The following is a 17,100-nucleotide window of genomic DNA, read 5'->3' on the forward strand; positions in this document are numbered from 1 at the left end:
ATGAGGTAAATTTTTCACCTAAGGACAATCAAACATTGAAATAGTCTCCCTGGGGAAGTGGTAGATTCCCCCACATGGGGCAGTTTTTAAGTCTCAGCTTAACAGGGTGCTGAGGTGTCTCATAGAAACTACAGTAGTACCTAGAAAGGTTGGATCAGATGATCCTTGAGGTCCCTTCCAACCTGGCATTCTGTGATACTATTATTCATAGGAGAATATAAAAAAAAAATTCCTTTTATCCATTCAGAAGTGTCACCTTTAGGACTTTACCTGCAGTGCATGGAGTAGGCAGAGCAGCAGCATCACACCCTTGGCTTCATGTGAGCAGCTCTCTGTCCATTTCCTGGCTCCAGTCACTCCTCTCTTTGCAGTTACTTGCTTTTTTCTCTTTTTTCCCCCTCTTTTTTTTTTATTTTTCTTTCCCAGATAGGTTTTGGCCACTGCTTTTAAAATTCTTCAAATTTCCATCTAGAGGAGGCTAACCACTGAAGCTGTCTTGCCTTTAATGCCATTCAGGATGTGTCTTTTTTTTTTTTTAATCTTTTTTTTTTTTTACTTCTTCAGTCAAGTCCACAAAGAATACTCTGTTTTATGTGCTTTATATGTATGAATTCTTCTTAAAGGACGACTCATTTCCTCTGCTTTAGAGGTATTTTCTAAAATCTGTCACTTCCTGTCTCTCTCTTGGCTGTCTGATTTGCCAGTTTTTAGATTTTTTTGGTAACTGTTCCGCTCATTAACTTCTCAAATCCTTTGGGAATTGCATTTTGCCCAGGCGAGGTGAAACTCCATTTTTATTCTCTGGCAAGAAATATTTGCCGATTAATTTAATTGCTAAATTGGCTCCTAAGCAGAAGCAGGCTTGGAAAACTGAAGGGGAATTAATCATGCCAGCTTAACAGAAAGGACTTGAAAACGTGGAGGCTGCACTAAAGATGTCAATGAAAACTGAGGTGCACAGTAGCTAACAAGCTTTTAGTATTTTATCGCATTTTAAAGACTTTTTTGATTTCTTGTTGACTTTCACTGCTTTTTTCCTGCTTGAAGAACAGACCATTCGCTCCCAAGAAGAGAGCAAAGTCTTCTCATCTCTGGAGAGCACTGGCTGGCTGAGGCCTCTGGGCTTTGAGTGAACACCTGAAAATTCACGTACCAGCACAAAATCCACACAAGGGGACACCCACGGACAAAAGCATGTGGGTCCCTGTGCTGCTTTTTAGAGATTAAATATGTTGTCCACAAACTCTGAGTGTGGGGAGTTAAGACATTCCATGAGCTGATTCATGAATGAGCAGGAGGAAAAGCTCTGATCCACTTCCTTAGCCCCAGTGCTCACAGACTGTACCGAGGCCTTTGTCCTTCACCTTTCCAAAAGGGATGGTTTTTCACTCTGGTTCCTTGTGTAAAAACAGCCACGTACTTTTAAATGTTTCTCTTTGCACTTTCCACAGACTATATACCTTGATCAATTTGAATTGAACTGTCTTTAATGTATACACAATAGGAAATTAATTCTGGTATAATAGAGAGTTCGTTTTAGAACAAGAAGCACTGTACCACATAGCATTGCAGATTTATTAATTTTTTTTAAAATTTATACTCAAAAGTGGAATATAGATGAGTTACAAGAGTTACTTCTAAATAAGACCTGGCATGCGGTTGAATTTTCCTGTGATGTAAGTGAGTGTAACTTGATCAGGTAGCGAGGTTGTGCTGATTTACATCAGCTAAAGATTAGAAAGGCTTAGAAATTAGACTTAGAAATCTTGTATGTATGAACTGCGAGGAAATAGTAAGGTCTAAAGGGGGATTTTGTTCAGTATTTTATTTTTTTTAATGAGTCTGTTTTGAAAAAACTGCTGTCTGCAAGACTACATGTCTTAGTTACAGTGAGCTGAACTTCATGGGACTCCAAAGGCATTATTACAACTTCTGTAATTACCCAAAATAGCTGTTCTGTACACAAGATTGGCATGACTTGAAAGCTCCATGTCTTGGGCTTTTGCAGGACTAGGCTCCAGTAATGACTCTTCCATTATCTAGCTGGGAATCTCCCTTTGAAATGCAGAAAACTTTTTATAAATAAAGGGGATGGGGTGTCAAGCTGTAAAATGTCTGATTTTTATTAACCATATAAGATCTGCCGTTGGTAGGAGATGTCAGTAGCATCTTGCATGTACTGTGACTTGGGAAGAAAAGGAACTCGGAGCAAATTTTGTGTTTGGAGAGGTAGGAGAAGCAATTTCATTATAGTTTTGCCTGCTGTCTCCATTGGCAGAGGAAAGATGAGCACTGTCATGGCAGTGTCTGGATGTTACATATGATGTTCACAGCTTAAACTATGTGAGGGAAAGGAATGAGAAATTACAGGTGTGAAAATGTTCTTACTTACATAGATAAAACCACTGAAGTTACTCCACACATTAATGAATGTAACATTGAAGTCTCCAAGATGACTGTAACTTGAAGAGATAGTTCCCTGCAACCTCTAGACATTCAGTTTTTCTGCAGCATTTAATGACTGAAGAGCCTTATTTCCATAGTGCAGGAAGTATCTTGTGAAGTACAAGCAATGCTGATTTATATTAACATTGTATTACTGGAGCTATCCTTTGAAAATCCTTTTTTGCTGGCTCTACATGTCCAACCACAAATATTCTAGTTCTACTGAATTTTAATTATTTTTGTATTTGATTTTCAGTAAACATTAAGACTGAGGACTGCAGTTTAATGATCATTTTTCCATTATTTATATAACAATTGAGCAGAGCCAATATAAATTGCATCAGTTTTGAGCATTGCCATTTAAAAAAATGTATCCGCTGTTCTAAGGTATAAAGGAAAACACAGTTGTGGTTCATGCAGTTGTTCTCTGCAACTGACTGGTTTGGTACTTAGACAATTGGAGAAATTAACGGGCATCTTGTACACATTGTCACGTAAATGGAGATCTAAATTGCTGGAGTTCTAAGTATGCATGAATTGTCTGAATACATTTCAGAAATACCATCCTGCTGAGGTGCTGGTAAAGCACTGGGCATCTGGGATGGGCTTTGACTTACAGATGGGAAAAGTAGCAGGAAAAATAAATTTGCAGTAAAATTGACATTTCTTAAATGGAATGGGCCAGAGTGTTTTTGTAATAGGAAAGAGTAATGGGATCTGAGGTGATGTCAGGAAGAACCTTTCCTCTCCCTTGAAATCTCAAGGGAGAACTGAAGACTTTCTCCTTGCTGGTCCTTTAAGTGCCATGTTCTAGAAATTTCTCTACATCTCAAGCACCTTTTCAGTGACTTTTTCCTTAGTCACTTGGGAGATGTGCTTTTTATCTGTAAGTTACAACCAAGCAGTGTCTTCTCTTAGGACCCCTTACTGACACTTAACCAGTCCCTTCGCATTTACATTGCTTTTCAAATATTTGTAAGAATTTTAGTAGATCATCATACCTTGGCTCTGTTTAAACTAATGACATTATTCTGTCCTTTGTCCAGATTCTGCTATATGCTTGGGTAGTTTGTTACTGTGTTGGATTTTCCCCTAACTTTTCTAGTTTTGCATCCAGCCTTTTGGCAGGAACATCTGAGGGGCCTACAGGAAAGCTGGGGCAGGACTTTTTACCAGGGTGTTTAGTGATAGGATGAGGGGAATGATTTTAAGCTGGAAGTGGGTAGATTTAGGTTAGACAGTAGGAAGAAATCCTTTAGTGTAAGAGTGGTGAGACACTGGTACAGGTTGCCCAAGGGAGGCTGTGGAAGCCCACTCCCTGGAGGTGTTCAGGGGCAGGTTGGAGGGGGCTCTGAGCAGCCTGACCTAGTGGAAGGTGTCTCTGCCCATGCACTGGGGTTGGAAATAGGTGATCTTAAAGGACCTTTCCAACCCACACCATTCTATGTATCTGCAGAAGGTGCAATATTTGAGTAAATGTATAATTTTAGCCCCCTGGCCCTGAACGTGGGGATACCGTTAACATATCCCAAAGCAACAGCCTTTTTGCTGTGCTGCTGATTAAACTGCTTTCAAACTTACACTGTGAGAAACAAAAACACTACAGCTCTGCTTGTGCAAGGAAAGTCTGTCAGGGACTGTTAAACATAATGGCTCAAATGCAATCTCCAGCCCAGGAAACTCTTGGGCTGCTGTCTGCTGCAAGCTGGGAAGCAGTACAAGGGCAAAGACTGTCCTGTGTCTGCCCTGCCGCGTGGACGCTTCCCTGAGGAATTCCCAACTGCCCACTGTCAGGCAGGACATTAGCCAGGTGGGCCTTCGATCTGACCCAGCGTGGCTGCTCTATGTTTATAGTCTTAAGTTCCTTCTGGTGCCGCCTCTGTCTTACTGAGATGTCCAAAGTGTTTGCCAGCTGGCTTGTAAACTCTGGATGCATGTCATCTGGTTTCACTGCGTCAACGGGATGAAACGAGATGAAATACATTCCTCTGACCCTTTTTTTCCAGCACTGTGAGCCTCTCTGTTTCATGAGAAATGTGACTGAAGGCTTTTACCAGCTTGGTGTCACCTCTTGGTTTCTTCCTCTGTATTTAAGTGATGGCCCCATCTCCAGAGCTTGCCCTCCTCCAGAGGGGTTTGTGTCACTGCTGCTGTTTCAGCTCAGTTTACAATTTAATATCTTAAAGAACATGGAATTTCAAAAATTGTTCTGCTGCCCTGCATCCTGGGGTCATTTTCTCCCATGTACCTGTTTTTCCACCAGCTGTAATTTCTGTTGCTATTTTTAATCGTCCTCTACAATTAGATGACTTGTGTGCTGTTACCTCTCAGGTGTAGTGGATTTGCACTGCTCCACCTCTGTGCTCTGCACTGAGCAGTTTACTTCAACCTTTTTTTCCTCCTCTTATTGCTACCTGGAGGATCTTGTGAGCTCATTTAACAGCCTTCAGCCTCTACTCTCTACCTGTTAATATTTTTCTTTGAATTCCTAGCATCCTCTGGAGCATTGCCTCTTACTAATTGAGAGCTAATGCTAAGGAGGGCAAACATTGTAAAGGGCAGCTTTTCCATGAAGAGCCTCTTCAATTGCTGGTGGGAGAGGGTTATATCTGTAGTGTTTCCTTTGCTCAATGCAGGTTTAGCTATTGCCCTTCCTGCAGGTACATGAAAACACTTTAATAAAGTGCTTTGTATTTGAAGGTTAGCAATTAATAAAGCTTCATGGCACAGGATTATTTTTGGTGTTAGGAAAAGGAATGGGCATCTGAATGTGTGTATTTCGGTGATACCCATCTTAATCTTACGCAAGCACTGCTGAGATGTTGGTGATTGTGTCCTTCGTTTGCTTGGAGAGAAAAGATTACTCAGAGACAATAGACCAAAGGGACCCTCCTGTATTAGGAAATAGTAAGAAGTGCCAAGTCAGTGGCTTCAGTTCTTACCTTCTCACTGGACTTTGGCCGATTTCACAAGCAGTGTTCAGCTTGATCGCCCAAACCTGGTACCAGGTTGGTCCAGTGCTGTCTCGTGGTGTGCACCAACAGATCGTGCACTTTCCTCCTCCTCTGTGTCCTGGGAACCCAGAGGCTTGGGTGGAGGACTTCCTTGACCAGGCTGTAATGCTAAATCTTGTCAGTTGAACTTTTCAATTTATAGATGGGGCTGGGTTGCTTTTAATTGGAATGCCTTGTTTCTCTTCTCTCTCTTTAAATCTGCCCTGTCCTTTACAGCGCTCCAAAGGGCACTGCGGCAGAAAGGGAACATCTAAACAATGCAACATGGAGCCAAGAGCTTTTTAAATTTAATTGAATTAATTTCCTTTCCTGAAGAAATTTGGCCTGGGGCTAGATGTGTGCAGGTGGGAAAGCTGGAAAGACACATCTGCTTTTTCTACTGATGTCTGATGGTTTAAGAAGAGTGCCTGGCTTGGTTGTTTTCCTGGTGATCAATAACAGTGATGAATCAGGGTTTCTGGCACGTAAGAGTTTTTGGCAGATTTGTGTTTCTTCTGCCTCCCTTAGAAGAACATTCCCATGTTTGGAACAGAGTCACACAGCTGGTTAAACTGTGCCTAGCCCACAGTGCTGGGTTTTGAACCCTGTGGGTAGTGGGAAAGCCCCACTGCAGGCCAGGGGGTGCGGGAGGACAGCACTGTGTGCCTGCTGGCTTGGGCCAGACAGGGGAAGAGCTGCCTTCTGCTTCCCCTCAGCACTTGGAAACCCACTTAACACACAGACTGGCTTCCTCTGTGCAAGGGTGATAGAACAGCAGGGCAAGGCACTTCTGAAACAGAAGACAGATGAGGAATGGAGTGAATATCTAGTGTCTCAGAGAAAACGCTGGGTAGTTATCACACCAAGTGATTAGTTTTCAGCCAGATCAGCTCTCAGAGCTGACTGGTCCTGCAGCTTCATGTGCCAGGGCTAGGAGAAGGAGGATGGGCCCCTTCCAGCAGCATCAGCTGCCTCTTGAGTAGGTTCAGGCTGCTTCTCAGAACCCATCTGAGTGGCTTTTCCCTACTGCTGCACTTATCCCAAACCAGCGATGGGCCTGTCCTGCTGAGCTGATCTAACCTGAAATGGTGGCTCATTAAAAACTAGATACCCTTTAAGACTGCGTAGCCCTGAAGTGCTGGCATGGCCAGGAAAGTAGGGCACTCTCACCCGGGCTCCCTGAACTTTCCGTTAGTTCAGAAAGTGGTTTATTTGGTATGAGTCTCTATCAGTATTTAAACTAACAGCTTACATTTAGTTAGGCTTTTAACAGAGGCAAAAACTCTTGTAATTTGGGCACTCCTGTGAGAGTTAATTAATTTCCCAAGGATTTTGTACACACTTGGATGTCACTTATTTCAGAAGATAAGGAGTGTATCTTTGTGGAGTCCTTACTACCTCTGGTATCATTCAAGTCATTTTACCTTGACTTTTAAGCTGTAGGTGTTTCTGAGGAAGTGAGGCTGATGTTCATTCCATCTGTGCACTGCTCCTTCTGTTTGTCTTGAGAAGTTTTTTCTGTTTCTCATGGAATAAGGATTTGGTAGTTCATCATGTCTGTTAAATTGGTATTATGGAAGTGAGTATTTAAATCAAAGGCTTTTTTTTTTTTTTTTGGTGAAAACAGATTTGAAAAGTGAACAGCTAAGGAGTTGTTTCCTAAAGAAATTGTTATTAATAATGAACATGGTATTTTTATAGTATTGACTTGATAATGTTATCCTTTTTCCTTTGCCTGTGACCTTTAAAATAAATGGTATTACTTTGCCTTATGAAAAGGTAAATAGCAAAAAAACACTCCAAATGTTACTAATAGGTGCGATCCCATAGACTTTTCAAAATGCTGGTGTTTTAGGGACAAAATTAAGTTACTCCTTGTTCTTAATCCTTTTTTTCTATTCAGGGTTATAGCTTCCATGGCAGAATCAGACATGAAAAAAGGATTTTTGCAGCAGTGGTTTGCCTTTTCTGTATCTTAAACACAAAGCAAAGCATGTTTATGCTTGAACATGACGAGGCTGTGGAAAGTAATTGTTGATCTGATTAGCTTTATTGAGAGGGTGTTTGCCTTCCTGTGCTTTATGGGTGTTCATCTGCCCGGGGCAGCGAAGGCTGCACTGCTAAAGCTTCTGCTTCATTTCCATTCTGCAGCTACTCAGAGGATGGAACAAGTTTGGACAGCAGACAAAAGGCAGGCCTGCAATAGTCCCTTCTGCATGTCAGACTTTGACAAGTTTTTGTGTTTGAGGAAGCTGGCAGCAGCAAAGGCTGAACAGAAGAGACTTCTCAGAATCTTTAGGAAGACCTGAATGCTTTTTTTAATGTTGCTTGATTATTTTATTGGTTTTGCTGTTGTTGTCTTGGCTGATCTTTTTTAAATGAAAAAATGGATTTTTATTTTCACTTCTTTTTGTTTTAATCCAGGCGTTCAGGAAACCTGAAATTGAAATTGGCTTGTATTGATGGCTAGATAGAGCTGAGAAGCAGACAACTGGAATTTCTCTGTCAGAAAGCAAGTATTCAGTTAAATCAGTAAATCCCCCTATGACAGTTTAATCCTAAACTGGAGCACGAAGTCTCATGCAATGAAACAAATGTCCACAATGTTAGGGAGGACTCTCAGAAGCCTCATTTAGCTGCAGGAAATAAAGACATGCTAACATGCTGTTCATTCTGTAAATACTTCCCCGTTGTAAGCCATAATGGGCAAATACATTACCTTTTACCACAGTTGTGACTAAAAATGGTAGGATTGCTAAACTATCAGTGTACAAAATGTAAGACTGTGCACCCAGATGAGGTGGTGTCTTTCCTCTGTCCTTAATTTTTGCCACAGCTGAAATACAAAGCTTTGGACTCTGTAGGGTCAAGCTTAGGAAAATGTTCTTTCTCGTTCTTTAGCTGGACTTCATATTTGTAAACAGCAGTATTGTGCATAAGGTGTGTGCTTAACATATTCAGCCTGCAAGACCACCATGTTAAAGGATAAAATATAATGGAAGGATCTGTATTTCCTTGATTGGATTTCGTCTGTTTATTACCAGGCTGTAGCCCCACTTCCTCTGTGGGTTCTTTGCAGATACGTGTTTGGTTTATGGACACCACTGCCCTCTGATGCTGAGGTGCCGCTTCACCTTTTGCCTTCTGCTCCCCACTCTGCCTGGACTTGCCTGTTGTGTGTCGCCTTTTGTTTTTTTAAGTTTGGAGGTCAGAGAAGGGTTGGGTTTTCTTTTTTTGGTGTTTGTGTTTTCTTGATTTGTGTTTTCTCTTTTCACATTGTTACCAAGCCTGATGGGTTCTCATCTGGGCTGAGAGCAAGCCTTTGGCCATCCCCAGACTATAAATTATAAACAGAACTGTCTTTAGCTTGCAGATTTTGAGCAAATCTTTTTGGAGTAACTCAGGGGGTGGTGATTAGAGCTGAGGTTGGTTGTCTGATGAGTGTGAAGTTCTCACAGCTGTCTGGCAGAGCTGTCTGCTTCCTGCAAATCCTTGTTGTACAGTTGGCTCAAACTCCATGGTAATAAAGTATCTTTTGACAAGTTATTTTCTTTTTTTCCTCCCTTTTACTTTTTTGTGTTTATTTCACCCTTCTCTGACTCTAGCACATGATATCAGGCCCTGCCTTCATGACAGTAAAAAACAGGCCTTTTATTTCTGACAATGGACATTTCTGATTGCTTCCTAAATCTGCTGCTGTCCCAGGGGCAGGGAGGTGAGGCCTGGTTAGAGATGACTCTGCCTGATGTGTAATACCACTTAGGCAGTCTTTCATCTGGCTTTTTAGATGCAGGGGAGAGCAGTTTCTTGTACCTGTCCAATTTCCATTTCCAGTTTCTATACTATGGAATGGACATTTCCCAAAAGTCATACAGGAATTTTATGGCAAAACCTTGCCTAGAACCTGTTTTGAACAACGGACCTTGTCTTTTTGTTTTCCTCTTTGTAAAAGGATTGATGATAAAATGCTGGAGATGCTCTTTTAAATTAATCCCAGAAGTTTTGCATGCTGCAGAAATTTCAGATTATTCCAGATACTTATCAGGAAGAAACTTTGGAAACAGAAATGTAGGTAATTAGATACTGTGTAGAGATCCCTGCAGGGTGTGTGTTTCAAAGGCTTTTGTCTCTGCTGTTAATAACAGCCCAGAAGACCTCAAGCATCTATTTAAGGCTTTTTTACTAAGGGATACAGCAAAAAATATAATATAATTTGATACAATATTAAAATACTAGTAATGCAAAATTGAACTTCTCTAAGGTACTAGAATAGCCTGTAGATACTCATATTTGGACTTGATTTTGGTTCATATTTTCTATGGGAGGAGTGAGGGAAGCTGGTGTTTAAAATACGTTTCTTTTCTTGATGGTTGTCTTCCAGGCATTTAACAGCAGTAGGTGTTAGTGCAGATTGTCTTTACCTGGCACGGATTTCTGTTGTTGCTAGCTTGCTCTCTCTCCAGGCCCTTCTGCAGGGTGTAGGGAGCATCCTGGTCAGGGCCCTCCGAGGTGCTCCTCAGAGTGACAGCTGCAGCTCTGCAGGGCCTGGGGCGCTGCGTCCCTGCTGGCTCCGGGTGGCCTCTGGCTGGGCAGCCTCTCTGCGGGCTTGGAAGCTGAAGTGGCTCCTTGGCAGGGAGCTGAAACTCTCTTCTGAGAACTGCATGGGCGTGACAGCAGACACAAGGATGGGTGCAGCTCTGGGTTTCCTTCTCCATCCCTTGCTGTGGTGTCTGCTCCTTCATCTGAGAAACGGCAGGAGCCAGTTGTCACAGTGCTGATGTTTTCTCATCTTGCTACTTGAACTATCCAGCTGTGCGTAATTGTTGGAGAGGATCTCCTGATGGTACCATAATTTATTTTCCCTGGGTAAGGTGACCAAATTCTAGGTGTAATTGGCCAGGAGGATCTCTCTGTATTTCTGCCAGTAGAAGGCATCTTGGGTGATGGTGGCTGTAACGTGAAACCCTCCCAGAACATGTTCAACCATTTAAAGTGACCTCTGGAGAAGGTCCTTGTGAGCTTCTCATATTTAGCAGTATCTTTACTGCAGCTCATGAAACAGCCACTAGTTGTCCTTGGTGGTGATTAGATTACAGCAATTCAGGTATCTCCAGTGATCAGACAACTATCTCCTTTGAAAAGCTGTGTCATGTAAACAGAATGGCTCATTGAGAAAGCCAGGTGGCCAGCTGAGATGTTCACTGCCTTGAGCCCACCTCATGGTCCTGCAGCCCTTGCTGCAGGCATGACATGTGTCCGGGGTCTGTTCCTGCACAGCACAGTCCCCAGGTGCAGCAAGGAAATTCCAGGCTTGGGGTGTGTGACACTGAGGTCGTGTTTCTCCCAGCACAACTCCAGAATGACTTTTTGTGCATTCCCTCTTTCATCCTCTTTGAGGACAGCAGCATGTCCCAGCACGCCATGCATGTGGTGACAAGCTTTTGCAAGTGCTGCTTCCCCCCAACCCAACCTTGCAACAGGGCAACAAAAAGAAAGGGCTCTTTTCTGTGAAGCTTTCAAAGATAAAGTCTGGAGGATTATGCATCTTCTCAATGTTCACCTGCTACTTAACTGAGCAGTGGTTGGGAATCCAGCACAGTAACAGCTTGAGGTTTGGGACATGGCTAGTCTAATATATACTGGTGAAGGACATGAGGGCTGACATTATGTTGTGGGACAGAGAAGCAAAGGTTGGCCAGAGATAGGACATTGTACACTTTTCATATGTGGATTTAAGTTTTCTCATTGTATAAAGAAAGGATTTGCAGACCTGTTGGAGTGTTCAAATACACCGTCCAGAGGTATATTCATCATTTAACAAAGTAATGTTGAAGCCTTGACAGTTGAAGGATACAAATGAAATGAGGTTTAGAGGAGGAGCCAAGTTTTCCATTTTTTTAAAATATTATTTAGTCTGAGCAGAGAGGTTTTCAGGCCAGCGGTCCTTCTTCAGACTGGAAAAGAAGACTTAAATGCCGAAAAGCCTGTCAGTCTCTTTGCCCTCCCAGCCCCCCCTGCTCCTTGTTTGTATCTGTTGGTCTAATAAAAGGTATTACATCTCCTGAAAAATGTTTCCTCACTAAACATTTAAACACATTGGTTTGGATTTGTCAAAACTGTCTAGGCGAATTAGGCAGGTTTCCATAACACTCCTGAACAGCCTTTAAATCATGAAGATGGATTTGGAAATGCTATCCAGCTTTTTTTAAGTGGGTGGTAAAGTAGTATGGACAATACAGAGGCCTTTTAGTGTTTCACTTATTGAAAACTCTCATTTTGAAGTCTAGGTAGTATCTATTTAAACACTAGCCCTGCAGCAAATGTTTGCTTTGCTTTGCTTCCTTTTAATGCAGCTGGGCTGTTCAGTTCCTAGAGCCTCTGCTGCATCATCATCTAGAGTTACCTACAGCTCTCATGCTTTTCTGCAGAAATCCTTGCTTTATTTAGTTCTGTTGTCCACTGAACTCACCAAACTCTTTATTTTCCACTTAGATAGCTGCGTGGTCCTGTCTTTTGGAACCTCTGAAACACTATCTTAGCCTGCAGCTCCAAACCTAACACAGCACCAGTTACTTGCCTGCTTTACGAGGTGATGTGCCCTGATTAACATCTGCTGCCAGCAGACCTGATAATCCCTTCAGAACAGACACATCAATAAAATAGCTCCCAAAGTACTATGGACATGTTGCAAGGGTTTCACGTCCAGCCTGCACCAGGCCTGAGGCTGCTCTGGCTCTGGCGTTGGTGAGGAAAAGGGCTGAGCCAAGGTGTTGTGCTGGGGAGGGTGTCCCCTGCTTCCAGACACACTGAAATGTTCAGGTTTGTGGCTACTGGGGTTTTAATATTAGCTGAGGAATCATATCCTTGACCACTCTTCTTCAGATACTTTCTGTAGGTCAGCCTGGAGGTGGTGCTTTAAGGATCGTGAAGCCGTTAACATTCTTGTGACAAATTCTGACCTTTCAGCCAAAATGCATTTGGTCATATTCACAACAATGCAGGGAAAGAATGTGGAGAGGTTTGTGCAGCCCTGGGTTTGTTCCCTTCTGCCTGCAGGAGAATTAAACACTCTGTGAGAAGCTGGCTCTTGCTGCATTGCTTTTTGGTATTAACAAAGTGACAGTGTACCAGAATCCTTGGTGTATGAGACAGCTCAACTGATCTTTTTTAAAATTAATTTGTTTTAGCTTGCTGACTGAAGGCCTGCATTAGCTGTATCTGGCTGCCTGGCACTTGTGAAGATCTGTCTTTCAAGCAGGCAGTGGTCTGCTCTTCAGTGGCATTACTGACACTGCTGTCTTTGAAAATTATTTTTCATCTTTGGCAGCCCAGTGACAGATCCAGTTCTTTTTTCCCATCAAGTGGGTAGTTACAGGCTCCCAAATAATGGCTCCTGTGAGTGCAGTTGTAGTGCAGGCTGCAGGGTTGTGTAAAAGCAGGGGCCTAAGTAGGAAGGTGAGAAACAAGCAGGCTGTGGCAGTTGCAGACATTTGCAGCAAGCTTTCTTCCCAGGGCAAAGCTGCACCTGATACCTGAGCTAAGGTGTTTCACGTCAGTCTGGGTGTTGCTAGGCTGGGCTGTAAACAGCCCTTCTTCTTCTGCATGGCTTAGGCACCTATCCTACCATCAGGGAAGAAACAGCATGTTGCAATATAAAAGGGTTTGTATTTGAAGAAGCTGGAGGCATCTGATTTTTCTTGTGCTGTTTGCACAGGCCTCTTTTGGGTGCTGCTGTTTTCCTGGCCTCAAGAAGTCATTTGCTGGATTGGTTTTAGTTGTACTTCTGTACTTTGTTGACTTGTTCCATCCCCAGACCCTCAAGAAGCACACTTAAAACTATCACAGGCACTTCTGTTGCTTTGTTTCTGTGTCCCATTGACTTCCAGTTCCACACAAGCTTGCAAGTTAAATGTGAAGGGCTTTGTAAACCTTCTGTTTTTCTCAGAGATACTGGATAAAATCAGTAGACAGAATTTGGTGGAGCTGAGTATCTGAAGGTAGAAAAGAACAGATTTCCAAAAAGATGCTCCTTCATCCTAGGCCTCTAGACAGACTAGGGAGATTTTCCATGGGAATTTCAGAACAGGGTCCTTCAGACTGTGGCCTTTTTATGAATTTTTTTTTTGTGAGGACAGAGGGCTTAGTCTTTTGTTTCTCAACCTCTTGACCCAGAGGAATTTGGCCTCTTCCCATTGCCCATAGTAGCCAGTCTTGATCCCATCAGGCTTGGAAGACTCCACATGAGATGGATAGGACTGTCACTGCTGGCTCTTTTTATTTTTTGAGTCCCTGAACTTCTCAGGAAGAAGTGACTGTAGGAGTTCAGTGGAAATGGCAAATTTAATGGTTTCTAAAACAAGCAAGCATCTTTTTTCCTCACATCCTACCCTCTGTGGAGGTTTCCTGCTGGTAGTGTTGATGACATTTATAGCTGTTGCTAACAGGGAAAGGGCAAAAAAAAAAAAAAAAAGACTTGTTATTTTTGCTGTCTTAGCAGTACTTGAGACATCAGCTTTAGGAAACTAGAACTGGAGAGCTCTTTTATTAGCTATTAGTCTTCCTGTCCTTTTCATATATATTCCCCCAAACTTCTTTGCAGTATTCTGTAACGTGAGGTTTCAAAGCATTTGATTATTCACTGTAACGCAGTAACTGATTTTAATGTACTTACCTTCTCCATAAGAGCTAAAAATCTTATTTCTCTCCTGGAGCAAGATGCTTTCACATCTCAAAGCCACCACACCAAACTCCAGAATTCAGATTGTTTCAAAGATGCCAGGGAAAACGAAACATTCGCCTTCTGTAGTGAGTTGAAGGGAATAAGATGTTCTGCTCCCAGGCCTATTCTTTAGTATCCAAATGGCTGCTTTGAGGGTTTTTTTCCACTTCTGAGCTGTCTGTGAAGAGACCTGGAGCTCTGTGCTGTTCCCCCATGTGGGTGGTATTCCAAGAATGAATCTGGAAGAAGCCATGTATCAGACTGGTAGAGCAGGGAATAAATGTGCATGTTTAAAATGGTTTGAGAATGAATCTGGAAGAAGCAGTCTATCAGACTGGTAGAGCAGGGAATAAATGTGCATGCAGTGTTGAGAAATGCAGCATTTGGTGTTCAGTTTTCGTTAAGAAAACCCCACCAAACAAACAAACAAACAAAACACCAACCAACCAAACAAAAAAAAATATAAAAAACCAACAACAAACCACAACAGGCTGAGGAAAACTGGCAGGGACAAGGAGACTGAAGATCACAGCTCCTGCATGGTGTGGTGTTGAAATCTGCAAGCTGTCTTGAAATAAAGAGGTTTAGAGGGAGACTTGCTCAAAACCTCCACCTTTCTGATGGTTGTGCATCTTGTATGACCTGGCTTTTTAGCACATTTGCTCTGCCACAATCTCTTGCCTAGGATTCTGCTCTGCTGAAAGCAGTCAGGTTCACATAACACCACTACAAGCAAAATCTCTCCCTTGCTTTTTTGCCTGCCTCTTTGTTTGAAAGAAAGCTGAGTGAAATAGAGAGCTGACTAAAACCATGTGCAGCAGCCCTTTGCAGCAGAGGTACAGCTCTTTCTGCACGCACACTCAGCTGTGTTTCATCATCCTGGCTGCATCCTTCAAGGTCTGGCTTCTGTGGCTGTTTGAGGTTTACCCAACTTCATTTTAGAAGGTGCTGTTCAGACTTGCCATGAAGCAACGATTTGAAGGGGCTGTCTGATATTTCTAATCTTTTTAAGATACAGTTTAAAATTTGGTCTGACACCTTCCTGCTTTTTTAGGACTTGGTATGGTGCCAAACTGTCTTTCTTTGGAACAACCCTGCAACATTTGGAGAGGAACTCTTGTCTTTGCATCTCATTGCCTCATACTTTGTATGGTTTGCTGAAGAGTGCTCTGTGTTGTTGGTATGTGTTTCCAAAAAGCTGTATAGAAAGGAGTACAGTTCCGGGGACCTGCAACAACCTATTTACTTGAGAAGATTCTAGGGGAAGAAAGTGGTTCTGGGTTTGAGCTCACCCTCTCACCCAGACAGCACCATTTCCTTAGGGATCTCAGTATTTCCTTTCTTTTTTTTATGTTGCAGTTAGTGCATGGTAGTGACAAACTGTTAGCAGTTTCCCCCCCATAATTTCTTCCAAAGTCCCTGCTTTGTTCTTGCTTTAAATACTAATATGAGGATTCATTCCTATGGTAACACCATGAAAGTCTTTCTTGGTAATTGCTGAAGGTAGTAACACTTTTAGTTTTCTTACTGTGCTGCTCATGAACAGCTCATATGCTGCTCTCCTTAATCTCCGTTGGCTGAAACTGAAGGCTGCTACTGAGACCTTACCAGGATGAAAAGGTGGGTGGAAGTAGTGACCGGGCTTTAAAATGCTGTTCTTGCCAGTTTTCAGCCCAAATCCTTCCAGCACAACAAGGGAGGAATGACTTCTTTTGCTGTGTGGGCACAGAAGAGTAAAATTCTATGTTTGAGCTTAACTGGGTTTGCTGGCATGCACTGAGGAGATGTTAAGACTTTGACAGAGGGAGCTTTTATTGAAAGGAAGAAGAGAGATGTGGTAGTTTGTTTGGACTCCCTTCCCAATTATGTTTCAGTAAAATTAACTTGATTTCCCCCCTCCCATTTTAATGTTGTTACACATGCAGCTAGAAGTCAAATAATGAGGGTGTGCCATTCCATTTCACCTCTGAGGGAGCTTCTAGAATCAGTCTGAGTCTCAGAATCTGAGTGAAGGAGCTGAGCATCTGTTAAGTCATAGCAGCTTAAAACTGTAACTTTTCTGTGTCCAGAAGCTGAGATATCTCAGGGAAGAGTGCTGCTGTGCTGTTCTCCAGATCTCCAGCACCTTTGTAACAGGGGCCAGCACAGTGCCATACCATGTGTATCCTACCTACTGATGTCACAGAAAGATCTGAATTTTTAATAGTGATAGTATAATTTGTCTTGTTTGCAGAGATCAGAAGGTTGTAGTCATCTTCTCAGGAGAGAAAATGCAAATACAATGTAAGACAATGAAGGTTGTTTGGGGTTTTTTTCATAAGCTGCCTCAAGCTTTGATTTGACTGGTCCACTCTTTGTTATCTTGCTGTTTCCTTTTAAGTCTGGAAACAGTAATTGCTGTGCTAACACTGTCATCACCTTGTTTTACAGTGTTATTTTCTTGTGCTCCTGAAAGCCCAGTTAGTGACAATGATTACAATTTTAGGCTGGTTTTCTGATCTGTGATCTATGCTTTGTACTTTCCTCACACTAAGAGAGGACCTTTCAAGTGTCTGTGCTGGTGGCCCTTTCTGACAATCCAATGCAGTGAGTGAGGCTCTGGGCAAACTTGGGGTTTTGCCACTTGTGTTTGGCAAGTCAGCTGTTGGCTTCTGGATTTTCTGGCTATGCAAGTGCAGATAAGGGGTGTCGATCTGAAGGAAGTCTATTTCCTTTACTCCCAGTACATGTGAGACATAGACTTACTGATGTAAGTCCAGTGACAGCTCTTGAGAAGAGTGTCAGTACTGGAGAGCCTGGTGTATGGAGAGAGCTTGGGGTGCCAAGAGAGGCTGTGGGGTCTCCATCCTTGGAGATCATCAACACCCAACTGGGCAGGGGACCTAAATTACCTGCTTGAGCAGAATGATGGGACTAGATAATTTCCAGAGGTCCCTTCCTGCC

The 17,100-nt window shown here is 42.6% G+C and overlaps 1 protein-coding gene across 1 annotated transcript in view; it reads left to right on the forward strand.

The window, feature by feature from the left end:
* The window catches only part of CHSY1 (chondroitin sulfate synthase 1), an 83,566-nt gene that overhangs the window by 36,912 nt on the left and 29,554 nt on the right, over positions 1 to 17,100 (forward strand). The window lies entirely within an intron of this gene.

Source organism: Chaetura pelagica, unplaced genomic scaffold, assembly GCF_000747805.2.
Source record: "Chaetura pelagica isolate M959 unplaced genomic scaffold, ChaPel_1.0 scaffold453, whole genome shotgun sequence".
NCBI classification, from domain to species: Eukaryota; Metazoa; Chordata; class Aves; order Apodiformes; family Apodidae; genus Chaetura; species Chaetura pelagica.